The sequence below is a fragment of the Pithys albifrons genome, chromosome 20, assembly GCF_047495875.1.
Source record: "Pithys albifrons albifrons isolate INPA30051 chromosome 20, PitAlb_v1, whole genome shotgun sequence".
Classification (NCBI taxonomy): domain Eukaryota; kingdom Metazoa; phylum Chordata; class Aves; order Passeriformes; family Thamnophilidae; genus Pithys; species Pithys albifrons.
The window spans coordinates 1,074,889-1,089,944 of record NC_092477.1 but is presented as its reverse complement, the minus strand read 5'-3'; the positions used below and the strand labels follow the sequence as shown (position 1 = coordinate 1,089,944).

Below are 15,056 nucleotides of genomic sequence, written 5' to 3'. Positions count from 1 at the left end.
GGGTTTTCTTGCATTCTTACTAGTAACACATCTCTTTAAATCCTTAAATCCTTGCTCACTATTCTAGCTTATGCATGAATACCATAACTCATTTCTCCAAAAATCCCAAATAGAAAATGAATTGGAAGAGAAGTTGTATTCCATTCACGAATACAAAAATTCTGAACTAAGTATCTGTTACACCTTACATGGCTGCCAACAGCTGTAGGACCTTCTTGTTCAATGGTATCATAGAATTGAATCATAGAATCAGCTGGGGTGGAAGAGATCTCTGAGATCATCAAGTCCAAGCCTTGATCCAACACCACTGTGACTACCAGATCATGGCTCAACCCAAGATAGTGCCACATCCAGTCTCACCTTAAAAACCTCCAGGGATGGTGACTCCACCACCTCTCTGGGCAGGCCATTCCAATGCCTGACCACTCTCTCTGTTAAGAATTTCTTTCTGATATCCAACCTAAACCTCCCCTGGCAGAGCTTAAGCCCATGCCCTCTTGTCCTACTGTTGGTTGCCTGGGAGAAGAGACCAATCCCCACCTGGCTAATCCGATCCCGTCAGATCTCGGAAGCTCAGCAGGGTCAGCCCCGGATTAGTACTTGGATGGGAGACCTCCTGGGAAATGCCGGGGGCTGGAGGTTCTAGTCCTGAGGACTTCACTGGCACCGTCCAAGCTCGCTCGGCCGTGGCAGATGAACCTCAGGACTGAAACGGTGGGGCCAGTTCTGCGCACGCTGAGCCTCACCTAAAATCCACTGCGCAGGCTGGAAGGGCACGTGGGGACAGCCCTGCCCAAATCTTCGTTCGTGAAGCTGAGCCACACACACAACATCCTTTCAGGTAGTTCCAGACAGTGATGAGGTCACCTCTGAGCCTCCTCTTCTCCAGGCTAAACAACCCCACCTCCCTCAGCCTCTCTCTCCCCACAGCACTTGTGCTCCAGTCCCTTCACCAGCCTCGTTGCTCTTCTCTGGACCTGCTCCAGCACCTCAAGATCTTTCCTGAGCTGAGGGGCCCAGAACCGAACACAACACTCAAGGTGTGGCCTCACCAGCGCAGAGTACAGGGGAAGGGTCACTGCCCTGGGCCTGCTGGCCACACTGTTCCTGATACAGGCCAGGATGCCATTTCCCTTCTCCCAGACTTAGCTCAGTTTAAAAATGAGAGAAAAATAAGCACAAAATGCTTTCAGCAAACTTTAATTGCCAGCCTTGACTGAGTGCCTGGTGGACACAGGCGTACGGCATCCCTGGGACTGCTGCTGACTGCTCTAAAACAGCAGCAGCCCCAGAGACAGGAGTCACAGAAACCTTTCTGCATCACTCTGAAAGGATGAGTTGATCAGAGCAGCGCAGTGCCCGTCAATGCTGTGCATCAACTCTATAGATGCAGAAATCCCTATTTCTTTTGCAGGTCCAGAAAAAAGTACCACAGTGACAGTTCAGACTGTTCCCCTCACCACATTCTACTGAAATATCGCCCAGACATCAAAGGAATAAAATTCCAGAAAAACTGTGTATTCATTGTTTTGCAGACCAACACTACTCTCAAAACAACTTTATAACTCAAAGGAATTTATGCAAATATCACAGTAAACTAAACTCAGGTACTCAGTTTAGAAGTTACACACTTTCATACAGATAAACCTTTTTACTGGAAGTCTACAAAATCATTCACAACCCCACCTTGAAGTTCAGCAAATTCCGGCGGATATTTTCAAGCTGTTGGGTTGAATCCAGCAAAAGGGATCTTATAAATCCTGACGGTGAAAAGTTATTAGGAAATCTGAGCACTGTTATCATGTATCCATCAGAGACAACGAGGTAGGGCAACCTTGAATGTGAAGCCACAGAGAATCTCTGCCTCATGAGATCACGTTCAGCATCTGAAGAACCAGGAGACCGCCCAGAGTCTTGACAAAATGAGTGCTGGGGCCTAAACCAGAGATACAGCAAAAATTATGAAGCAGCTACACATGTAATAATCATGAACAGAAGAGAGAAGAAATAACTGAAGAACATCTAATACTATGCTCTCTGCTATCCCAGTAACTCTCAGAGCACTAAGGAAGTGCCTAAATTTTTGCAGGATGAGCACTATGGACAGACTATTTGTGCTTGCAAGATGACAGTATTTTGCTGCTGTAGCAACTATGTAAAATTTAAATAAAATTAAAACCAGCTTATTTCATTAATAAGAATTGTACTTTTTCATAATTTAACTTCAAATTTCTACACTATGCATTCTTATCTAGCTCTCATTAGCCAAGACAGATGCTCAGAGATCAAACTGGAAGTCTCTTCTAAGAAAGCCATATATGGAAAACAAAAAGAATCCCTCAAGATCTGAATCTTAGGATTTCAGCATCAGTTCAAATATTCAGAAGAAAAATTATACAAATACACAAGTCTTCACTTTCAGAAGAAGGCTTTACAAAATCACTTATTAGAGAAATCCCTCCTTACTGAGTTCCAGAGGGCTGTCTTATGCATGTATTTTAATGTTAGCCTTAGGACACATTATTGCCAAGTACAAAGTTATTCTTTGGCTTTATTTGAAGAAAGGTAGCCACAAACATTCAATAAATAACCATAATAACATGTATTTTAATACATTTTAGGATCTGATTTTTCAACCAGGTACTGTAAGAAGGTATTATAATGCTTTGAACATCTTCATGAGATGTTACATTCACACACTGCCTGGATTAAGTCACTCAACATCAACAGGATTTGAAAAAAAACCCTTAATGTTTACATTCTGCTGTGTATGCTCTAGTTATTTAGACTGCACTACTTTTTGTAACTTCCAATTGATGCTGAAGAGCTATCAGAGATCTTTCTATTCTCTCACACACCCAGCAGCATGATTTCAAAATTTACATCTGAAGAATCCCAAAAGAACATTATAAAAGATAACTGGGTTTTGTCCATGCAAGTATGTTATTTACAATACCCAGTATGTAAACTTTATGTCAAGTTCTATAGGTGAAATTAAACAGTTAGCAGAGAAACAACACTGGATTAAAATAAATTCGCACTTTTAGTACTTCCATAAGTTTAATTTCCTCTTACATCATAAAAGCATGCTATTTTTAATTATTAATACAATCAAACACTTCCAGAAGAGCAAATCATTGATGTACATTTACATGGTCACAATACCAATTTTCATCACGACAAACCCATTATAAGAAATAGAAGAGAACTATGAATGAGAAACAGATATTGGGAAGACAAGCAAAAGAGTGAATTTGAAAGATTACTTTTATGTAAAATTATAATAAATATGATAGAAAGTAAGATAAGACCATAAGACAAAAACATATAAACATTCAAATCCTTTTACCTGTATGTTATAAGTGGATGAAATGGAATAAACTGTGCTGGTCCAAATTCTACAGAGCAGCCAGATGCAATTAAGGTCAGCAATTCACCCAGGCATGTCAATAAAATCAAAGATCCACGTTTTAACATGCAAGCCAAGAAAAGGCCATCAGGAGTCCAACTCATATCACCAACCCAGTAAGATCTAAATTGGACAGGTAAAAAAATACTTTTTTCTCTGTCAAATTTCTACATCAGAAGGTTAGAAAAGTTTTAAAACAAACAACCAAATCACAACAGAAAACTAAAAATAATCCACAAGAGCAGCAGAAACAGCATCAATTACTGACCTGATTAACTTGGATGGGACCATGTTATTCTTGCTACTACAACCTTTAAGGCTGCCCGAAACAGTTACAAAATTCAACGTGTTTAAAAACAAAACCTGAGTGGCCTAGAAAGAAAAAAATAAATGCAAAGACATACATAAATGTTGGCATCAAAATGTCACTATGGTAAGGGAACAAAAAAGTCTATTGTTAACATTCATTTCACTTGATGTAACAGAAATAATTTTACACGTGAAAGTGACATTGCACTTCAGTGTTTATGACTATTACAGTATTTATTAAATTTTATACTTAATTACAAATTTGAAAAACAATTAAGGACTATTATATACTCAATATACCATTTGATATTCTTGTTAACATAACTTTTGCTGAAACTCTCAGTATAAGATCACTCTTCTTTAGTCTTATTAGCAATTAACAACTGGAGTTTTGAAGAATTGCATCATCCCAGCCTGGTACACCAAATAAGCTGGTCCATAATCCTTCCCACCATGAGCACTTAAAAGTACACATTAGGATTTGATCTGAGTTGTTAGAAGCAATAACATTATGAAGTGCAAACATAACCTCCAATACATGTTAGGCTGAGGCTTGAATGAAAATCATCACAAATCTCTACAGATAAAATGCAGTAACTGAAATTAACTTCCTTATTATTGAAGACTAGAAATGACAGAGGAGCTTACACGGACTTCTAACTGAACACCACATTCAAAACATTACAATTTGTAGCAGAATTTTTTAGCTGTGGATATCACTGTGAATATAATCCCATGTATCTCTATGAATGCTGACAAATCATCCTAAAAGTGTGTTTTTAAATCCCTGTTACCACTTCATTCAAACTGAACTATTAGCTTAAATGAGCACCACCATTCATATACCTTTGGATCAGTTTGGTTGACAGCTACTGCAAGCAGAAGTCCATCTCTTGCAAACGCACACAGCAAAGCTCCTCGTGACTTTACAGACACACACTGAGGAACCAAATTAACAAGAGAACAAGTCTGCTGTACCCACTGGATCTGGTATGGCAAAGAACTGAATACCAACAAAAAGACAAGAAAACCAAGAGGTTACTCCATTATGCTGAATGGCATTATTACAGTAAAAGAACACACACGACAAAACCATATAGAGCAGGAACAATAAACACCTTTTTTTTTTTTGAAGTGTGTTACAAATGAAAAAATATTTTGCACTTGCACAAGTTTAAACATTATTTCTGATCCCTGGGAATAATTTTTATAGGACAGGAATTTGGGCTGTAAGTATAGAACATGCAAATGAATATAGATGATGCATGACATAATTAAGGCAGTTGCATTTTAGCAAGGAACAGCTTCCTCCGACCTTGCAACACTGTCCAGTGCAGGAATACTCAGAACCAGAAAATAAACAGTAGGCTGCTGTGAGCACAGCAGCTGTGGATGCCCCATTACTGGAAGTGTTCAAGGCTGGGCTGGGTCAGGCTTCCAGCAACCTGGCCTAGAAGGTGTCCCTGCCCATGGCTGTGGCGTTGGGATAAATGAGCTTTACAAGTCCCTTCCAACTCAAACTGTTCTGTGATCCTACAAAGATTCAAAAGGACACAAGATTCCATTTAGAAGCCTGCTACCCAACAGACAGATAAAAAAGCACATTAACACAGAAAAAACAATAGTAAATAATGAAACTGAGCATGAGTTAGCATAATAGATATGAGTAACATGTCTGAGGGTTTTGAATTCAGGCCGCAATTGCTATTGTGTCTGTGTAAAAATACATGTATATATACACATAGATAGATAGATAGATAGATAGATAGATAGATAGATAGATAGATAGATTATGCATTTCTACACAGAGCACATTATGCTCTATTTTGGTTTTTATATAACCAGAAAGGCATTGCCATGCTACTGACAAACTGAGTGAAGATTAGCTCAAGAAGGACACCATTAGTCAGTCAGTATCAAAAGGGCATTATATAACAAACGTAGTTGTACCATGTAAAGTGCAGGGTAAAATTTTAGGAAGTTATTCAAATGATAGCTGCAGAAGACACTTCTGTTTAAACTCATGGATTTGTGTATCTCTCTTAGGAAGAGGAATAATCTGTGCTCCAGATTATTGCTCAATTGCATTTTTAAGTGGTTGTATCAGCATATTTCAGTATGTGGTCCCAACCCAGACAGACAGATACATGCCGGCTCTTTCATAGTCAAGCTGAAGAGATGAAAAGGGGTATAGAAAACAAATAAAAGAGACAAATCTGTGTAATCAAGGAGAGGGAGAGGTATTCAGGGCATTCATGGCTGAATGTACAAGAAATACAGAAAATGTAAGATTCATAAGCACTATAAACAAGAAGAAGACATTCTATTAGCATGATGCAAAAAACTCTGGCAGTAAAACACGTGTGCACAGATGTGTGTCTGTATACACAGCCACCCACATGGAATGATAAATGCTCTCAGTTTTATTTAATTGTAAACTAATAATGAAATATGGAGCATGTAAATAAATGCTATTATTTTACAAGGATCATGCAGTGATAGGACAGGGGAGAATGGCTTCAAACGGACAGAGGGCATGCTATGAACTTACACATGTAAACACAAGTAAGTACCTGTAACCACAGGCTAAGGGGACATCCCCATAAATGGGTTCAGTTGCAGCTCTGAATCCCAGCTCTAAAGAATAATCAAAATGCTCCTGAAGTTACGGTAACTTCAGGTATCTTTGAACTTACCTAACATGTTTCAAGGTATTTTCATGTCACTGAAGAATCAAAAATGTGAGCACCAAACACTCTCCAGAGTAAAATACAAACGTGCATAAACAGCAATCACCCAGTATCTATGGAAAAAAAAGAACAGAATCAAAACAAACCCCAAAAGCTTGTTACACACAATTTTCTCTTTAATTATATATTTAAATCAATAGCTATCACAATTCAGATTAAATAACATAATGTTGTCATTCAGAAACATAAGGGCTGCCAAGAGTATTAATGGACCAGATAAACTGTGATCTGATTCACTACGGCCGTTCTTATGTCGCCATTAAAGGTAACACGAGCTGAACTACTAAGTTTGCACATGATACCAAAGAGGCACACATTGCTCTCAAAATTCACTGTAGCTTCTGCTTCTCTAATTTAATTAAGAAATAAAATTATTGCTTTAGGCTTACTTTGTACCTGATTTTGTATGAAAGCAGCATGCACTCCAATTCCCTTCTCTTCAGTAGAAGGCAACATGACTGATTCATCAGGTAAAATTTGTGTCCAACGCCCAGAGTGTTTGTAAGAGGATGTATTTCCATGGTCTGTGCTCTCCCACAAGAAGACACAGCTGTAGCAGTAGTTAATAGTGCCTTTCTGCCATCTCCAGATACATAGAAGTACAACCGCATTAGACACTCTGGGGGAAAAAACCAAACAAAACCCAACAAACAATACAACGTGGCAGGATAGTTTCTGTTCCATTGTTAGATACAGAATTAAAATGAATAGAGAAAGGAAATTTCTTTTCTTGTCTATCACAAGAAATCCGAGCTGCCACCTTAAGTATCTTTCATTTCCAGCTTCACCAATGATGGCAGACCTTGGGCAGCAAGAATGTCAGATGGGATGCCAATTTTTATGCATCTTATGAATTATCTTTCCCGCCAGACGCAACCATCAACCACATTTCCTGAGGCTGCCTTTCTTGAAATCCATCTTTCATGAAAAGCAGCAATAAATGTGTAACTACTCAACTATGTATTACCTTTAGATACTAAATGCACTACTGATCTTCCCTGAAATTACAGAATTGCTGGACAATACTTCATTTTACAAGCTGATATCAGTGATATTATCCAATGCATGATGATTTGATACTTAAGTTTGCAAATATATGCCTTTATTTATTCTCTCCAGCTAGCATTTGTCATAAAATCCCACTTATAGAACAAGCTTCCAGTTGCCCATATACTGTTTATATCAGATGTACATCTGCTCGAGAGTACTGACAACCTAGTCAGGAAGACTTACCTACAGTTACAAACTGACCATTAAAAAGTACACTTACAGTATTGGAAAATGAATTGCTGCTTACAGGGGATTATTAAATGGAAATACCTGCACCATTCAAATGACAAAAAGAACATTTCCCAAAGTTTAGCTAGCATACAAATTATACAAATGCAAAGCAATGTGAGAATATAGTTTTATTCATGAAATAAGTCTAAAGGAAATCCAAATAACTTTCTCTCTACTCAATTTTTCACAGGATTGATTGAAAAAACCTACCTTGTGCTGCTGCCACTACTTTCCCAGACTCTTCGATTGCTGGCACAATTTTCAAGCAGTCCTGATCTTTATTCCAAAGAAACAGCTCTCCTGTTGTAAGTATTCCTGCCAGCCAAGCAGCTGTGTTGATTGGGGGAGAAAAGTTTTAAAGGATATTATTGTGAAGTACTTACATTACTTCCATCTCAGCTACAGTTCTAAAATTGCCAGTAAATGGGCAGATCATTTAGATATTCTGCCCTTCTAGATTGTTACAAACAACATAACACGAACTTCCAACACATAAGATACTGTACTTAACCATTTCCTGATGTTGTTAAGACAACCACATTTTTCAACAATGTCTGAAGCTGAGGGATTTTCTTCCTTGTCTTCCCTGATGCCAGGTTAATTTCATTTATATGTTTACCATCTAGAAGAAAAACAGTCTCTTTTTCCTGTTAAAAGAATAGAAAAGCATTTAATTTTTTTAAATGTATTTTCTACACAAGCCTACAAAATAATGCACAGATAAAAGAAGTTAAGGAAAAACAGTAATAAAAATAGTATGTTAAGAACTGCAATTACAATTCTAACTCCAGTCTTTGTCATATCTGCTTTACAGTACAACATATTTAGCATCAACCTATGGTGACAATCAGTTTGGTTCACAGGTTTCAAACTACCAAACTAATTTTACAGTTATTATTAAAAAGTTCTTCACAGTAACTCAGCTTGCTAAAAAATGACAAAAATTGGACAGTGGCTGTCTTGTCTTGTAGTGTTTAATTTATTGAGATATTTGTCAGTGATTCCAACAGAAAAAAAGGATTGCCCTTAAATTACTACCTACTTAAATTCCAATAAAAGACAAGAAAAAAATTACTCATTTTATCAAAAAAGTCTAAGAAGGCATTTCTTTCAACAAATGCAGGATGTGCTGGCGGAGGTGGGGGGGAATTGTTCACGTTTCCCACCATGTACTGTAAAAAAGGTTATGAAAAACTAGAACCATCAAAACAATAATCTCATATAAGGGACGGCTTTTGTGAAGGAAAACAAAAAGGCTCTGCGTTGTTTCTCTGAGAAATCCTGAATCTCCAGCCTCATGTCAAGAAGATAAAAATCCAAGCCATTTATTTTAATAACTCTTGAGATGTGTTTACATCACTTCCTGAGGCTTTTTTTACCCACATCCTCAACTAAGTGTAATTGCAAACTATTATATAACTAAAAGCCTTGCTCTTCACAGAAGTTTATTCAAATAGAAGTCCATTACACTTATCTGTCCAACCCACGCGATGCGAGGCAACGCTTTGCTTTGCTTGATGGACGTAGAGATGAGCACATCGAGCTTAATCTCCATTCTCATTGAACCCTACGTAACCATCACACAGCACAGCAAGCAGCGGTTCTTTCACACAGCCCTAGAGGAGCTCTAGAAATTAAGAAACAAACAGAAAAAAGGCCGAGAGGTCTGTCAGGAGCGGTGGGCGGAGGGGGACAACGCAGAGGCGAGCTCTGCCCGGGGTCGCTCCCGCTTGGGCACGGACGGCGCCGGTTCATGCTCAGCCCTATATGGATCTATTGCCAACCCGGACCGGGCGGGAGCGCCCGGGACATGGGCGTGAGGCCGGCAGGAGCCACGGGATTGCCCCGCCAGGGGCTGGGAGAGGGGAGCAGCCGCGAGGCCAAGCACGGTGCCAGGCACCCTGAACACACAGAGCGAGGCAGAGCGCGCTGCGGGGCCGGAGCACGAACCGCTGGGAGCGGCCCGGGCCGAGAGGGCGGCCCGGGGGCCCCACCGCGTCCGTGCGGGGCCGGCGCTGGGCGGGCTGCTCGGCGGCACACGGACCGGCCGCGCAAACAACCCGGGGCCCGCTCGCCGCAATCGGGGTCTCGGTGATGCGGGACCCCGACTCGGTCTCGCCAGCCCCAGCCGAGCCCTAGTGCCGGCCCCAACGCCGGTCCCGCCAACCTCCCGCGCTGCCGCAGCCGCCGGGGCCGGGCCAGGGCTGGGCCAGAGCAGGGCGCAACCGCAGCACCGCCCCGGCACCGCCCCGGCACCGCCCAGGCACCGCCCCGGCACCGCCCCGGCACCGCCCAGGCACCGCCCCGGCACCGCCCCGGCACCGCCCCGGCACCGTCCCGGCACCGCCCCGGCACCGCCCCGGCACCGTCCCGGCACCGCCCCGGCACCGCCCCGGCACCGCCCCGGCATCGCCGCGGCATCTCTCCAGCACCGCCCCGGCATCTCTCCAGCACCGCCCCAGCACCGCCCCGGCATCTCCTCGGCACCGCCCCAACATCTCTCCAGCACCGCCCCAGCACCGCCCGGCACCGCCCCGGCACCGCCCCGGCACCGTCCCGGCACCGCCCCGGCACCGCCCCGGCACCGCCCCGGCATCGCCCCGGCATCTCTCCAGCACCGCCCCGGCATCTCTCCAGCACCGCCCCAACATCTCTCCAGCACCGCCCCAGCACCGCCCCGGCACCGCCCCAGCATCTCCCACTCACCCATCTCCCCAGCACCGTCCCAGCATCTCCCCAGCACCGTCCCAGCATCTCCCCAACATCGCCCCAGCATCTCCCCAAGATCGCCCCAGCACCGCCCCAAGCACCGCCCCGCCCGGCTCCCGGAGCGAGGGAACGGCCCCGCGCGAGGGTCGGGAGGGTCGAAGGGTCCCAACGCACAAGGGTGGATCTTCCTCTGCCTCCCCGAGCCGGGCTCAGCGTGAGGCTGTTCGCTGCCTCCGCCTCTTAGACCGCCGGCTTGGCAACCCGAGGGGGAGTCTCGCCCGCAACCCTGAAAGCCAGCCGTATCCTGGACAGCCAGTCGCATCCCGGACAGCCAGTCGCATCCCGGGCAGCCAGCCGCATCCCGGGCAGCCAGCCGTATCCTGGACAACCAGCCGCATCCCGGGCAGCCAGCCGCATCCCGGACAGCCAGTCGCATCCCGGGCAGCCAGCCGCATCCCGGGCAGCCAGCCGCATCCCGGGCAGCCAGCCGCATCCCGGGCAACCAGTCGCATCCCGGGCAGCCAGTCGCATCCCGGGCAGCCAGTCGCATCCCGGGCAGCCAGCCGCATCCCGGGCAACCAGTCGCATCCCGGGCAGCCAGTCGCATCCCGGGCAGCCAGTCGCATCCCGGGCAGCCAGCCGCATCCCGGTCTGCATCCCGGACAACCAGTCGCATCCCGGACAGCCAGCCGCATCCCGGTCTGCATCCCGGGTGGCCGGCGGGATGGCACAGGTGGCTCTGTGCCTCTGGTCTGCCCCAGTGAGACCCCACTGGAGCGCTGAGCCCAGCTCTGGGGTGCCCAGCACAGGAAGGACGTGGAGCTGCTGGAGCGAGTGCAGAGAAGGGCAGCGATCATCAGAAGGATGGGGCAGACTGAGAGAGCTGGGGATACCTTGTAGCCCTTCAGTACTCAACAGCGGCTTATAAAAAAGAGAGAAAGGGACTGTTTACAAGGTATGTAGTAATAGAATAAGGGGGAACGGTTTTACAGAAGAGCTTGATTAGATGTTAGGAAGAAATTCTTTACTTTGGGGATGGGGAGGCACTGCATAGCTTACCCAGAGGAGTTGTGGGTGCCCCATCCCTGAAAGCCTTCAAGGACAGGTTGGATGGGGTTTGAGAAACCTGGTCTAGTTGAAATGCCTCTGCCCATGGCAGGAGAGTTGACTTTAGGGTCACTTCCAACCAAAACCATTCTGTGATCCTAAAAAGAGTGGGGGGTGTGGGAGTGAGCAATAGTTACTTGCCAGATGGGACTAAACCACAACAAAGTGAAATACAAGTTGTGTGAGCAGACAGACACTTTGTTCCATCACCTCGAAGAAATGTGCTTGAATCCCTTAGAACAGCTGTTCTTTCAAACTGTCTCTTGCTTCTGCCTTCCATTACCTTTCCTTAATCACAGTCTTGACTGGGAATTAGTAACACTGACACAGAAGGAAAACAGTCCCATAAAAGTAAGGATACAGTTGTTGATAATATTGACAATGAGAAATGGTTCACATTCCTGCTATTTACTTCCCTGTAACTGTCACCATTTATTTCATCTACTGCATTAGCACATCCCTCTCTGCTGATCTGTTTTCCACATCTCCAAATCTAAACTGGGAAAACAAAGCCTACCCTTTCTTCATCTGAGAGCAGAGCAAGTGTTATGGAAACAAAAGGTAACGTCTACGCTGCAATTACTTGCTGTCATCTGAAAACTATCAGAGGTACCTTGTGATATACTTTGAAATACTCTCTTTGATAAAGTTGTAATGTTGTTAGAGGCATCCTTGTTCTATTAACTAGAAAGAAAAAAGAAGTGTTGAACCTTAAGTCTGTGACTTGTGCCTGTTTTCAACTCTTCTGTTATTTCTCCAGATCTGAGAATAGAAATCCACTTAATGGACTACAGGATATTGCTTAACACAACATACATTCATGAAAACATTGAAATTTAATTAAAGACATGAGGCGAGACTTTGGACATCATTTGTATGAAGAGAACTGCAGTAACAGGACCAGCATAAATGTTTCCTTGTTATGAAACATAGCAGAAAATAACTTTTAATATGTAAAGATAGTATATTTCATATGGAAATATCTAAATCTTTTTCCCAGGACACACAGGATTTTCTCTGTTTAAATACTTTGTAAGGTGATTTTAACACCGACAAAGGAGAAAAGCTAATACTAATATTTCACCTTTATTTTTAAAGGTAAAAAAACCAGATGTATTTGAATTTATATATTACTTCACTGAATGCATTCTTTGGCTTAAAATCATCAGATTGTAACTAGTAGTTCAGATGGAAAGAAATGTACTTTAAGCAAAATTTTAGAGTAATCAGATCTGCTAGTAAAGGCATTGTAGAGCAATTCACTTAGCATGTGAGGAGCAGAGTGATTGATGCCTGCATTCTCCAGCACTTTTCCTTCCCCTTGTCTGGACACAAGGCCCTTTGGTGGGGGTCCCATGTCCTCTGGAAGGATGGGGAGAGCAGAATGGAGCAGTGGAAGCTTGCTGAGCCCATAACCCTGAGGTCAAGAGACTAAAACCATCCACTGCTAATGGATTTTTTGTCTTCCATAAAGCACAATGATTGACAGCAGTTGAACAGGAGCCAGCAGTGTGTCCAGGTGGCCAAGCAGGCCAATGGCATCCTGGCCTGTAGTCATTAGTAAATGTGCAGATGACACCAAGTGAGGGGGAGAGTGTCAGTCTGCTGGAGAACAGAAAGGCCCTGCAGAGGGACCTGGACAGGCTGGAGAGATGGGCTGAATGGGGGTTTAAAAATGTGCCCAAGTCTTTCTGCCGGTGCGGGTGAGAAAAAGGACAGTTAAAACTCACAGTATTTGCGTCCATGTGGTTGTCAGACAGATGCATGGTTGTTTCTCCGGGCCGAAGAAAGCTGGAGGTGGCCGTAAGGTCGGACAGAGGAGTGCCTGCAGCCTGCCCTCGTGTCGAAGAAGCTCTCCCAGGCTGAAAAACTTATCTTGGGTTTTTAAAACTAAATGTTCATTTCCTGTGTGGGGTTTCTTTGTTTCCAAAGGGGAAGCCAAGGCATCCTGTGATAGGGAAGTTGCTGTAAAGTCATTTTCAAAGCTGTTTTTGCCCTCTGGGGGCTCAGAGTCTGAATAAAAGGCAACACTTTTATTTTTTCTATTTTTTTCTGGTGATTTTTTGGGCGACCCAGGCTGCTTTATAGCAGAACCTGCTGATTTGCTGTTTTTTTCTTGTACATCTAACATGGCAAGGATGTGTGTCCAGGCCACGGACGCATGGATGGCTGCACAGTCATTGCTATTAGCTGCTTGCCAAATGTGTCTGTCCAAAAGGTCCCAGTCCTTAGCTGTAAGACAGAAAGGTAGCTTATGATTGCTTTTCATGATAAATTTAGAAAGGCATTTTAAAGAATTTTTATCATTTGAAAGCAATATATTTTTTAAACTTTTATAATTTTGCGTTTCTCTTCTTGACAAATATGCACCCATGTCTTTAATTTAGGGTGTGAAACTTCGATGCCAAGACCTGCTCTCACCTCTGTCCTGCGAGATGAGATGGCTCGTGTCCTTCTGCTGCTTTCCCTGGTACTGTGCGCTGAACAGAGACACGCAGAAACGCTGAGGTCTTGGTATTGTTGCTAAGCCAGAAGCTCCAGTCTGTCCTCTGGCTCTGAAGTCAGTCCAACCTCACAAACAGGGGCACCATCTATGAGGGTTGGTTTCTTGTAGCTTCGTTATGCTGTGTGCTGAAGGAATCTGCGACAATATGGAATCTCCTGGTCCTGGATTATTAGTCCAGTAACCCAGGAGAAGTGTGTGCTCTCTGCTCACCCCGACCATGTGGTCTCTGAGAGCCCCCCAGAAAGGACACGCACGGACCACCGGCGAAGGCAGGAACAAAGAGGAAGTTTAATCAGGGGTACAGGTTTATATGGACTTTGGAGTGATACAAACTCACCAATAAGGGACAAGGGGGGAGTCTGAATTTGTGCCAATAAGAGTAAGGGGATTTACATTCAATGGGAGAGGGTTTCAGGTAACATGAGGTCACTGTCCTTCTCCCAGCCCCCTGGCCTGGCAGCGGGTTATGGGAAGAAGAAGCAATGACTATGCAGTTTTTACATTCAGTACATTCAAACCACATTAAAAACATCAGTTGTTAAAGCATTCTCAGTGGCTGGTGGATTTTCTTCATCAGCCCATTTCTGGCGTGACATTCTTCAAGCCATGTATTGAGAATGCATTGCTACAGACAACCATAGTATTAACACACTATTTTAAAGATTTCTCTGGCTTTTTATCCTTTGAGATGTCTCAGTGTGTTGTGTGTGCTGTCTGGATGGCTTAAGCTTTAAGCAGGGAACATGCAGTGTTTAATCTTGTTCAGAGTCAGAGATGCTGCTCATGCTCCAGAAGGATAACTGATCATTCCCTAAATAATGCTTTGTTTACAAATGCTAACCAAAAAATATATCAATAAAGCTTCTGTATGAAAAACTCTTTCTGCTTTCCTTATGCCTTGACACTGGGGAATATGAAGGGAGAGCTGACAACTCCCTGCTGCTCTGTTAAGAACAAATAAGCACAACCCAAACAGCTCCTTCTG

The 15,056-nt window shown here is 43.8% G+C and overlaps 1 long non-coding RNA gene across 2 annotated transcripts; it reads right to left on the bottom strand.

Moving 5' to 3' along the window:
- Positions 1–1,692: 1,692 nt before the first annotated feature.
- LOC139681308 (uncharacterized) lies at positions 1,693–13,400 on the bottom strand. Of its 2 annotated transcripts, none has more exons than XR_011699503.1 (11): positions 13,296–13,400; positions 11,518–11,663; positions 9,218–9,376; positions 8,261–8,396; positions 7,960–8,079; positions 6,865–7,087; positions 6,415–6,521; positions 4,565–4,721; positions 3,678–3,781; positions 3,350–3,532; positions 1,693–1,936 (listed from the first exon to the last, which is right to left on the bottom strand). It is a non-coding gene; the product is annotated as an uncharacterized lncRNA (long non-coding RNA). The 2 variants fall into 2 exon arrangements; XR_011699504.1 differs by having other exon boundaries at positions 6,865–7,051.
- Positions 13,401–15,056: the final 1,656 nt, after the last annotated feature.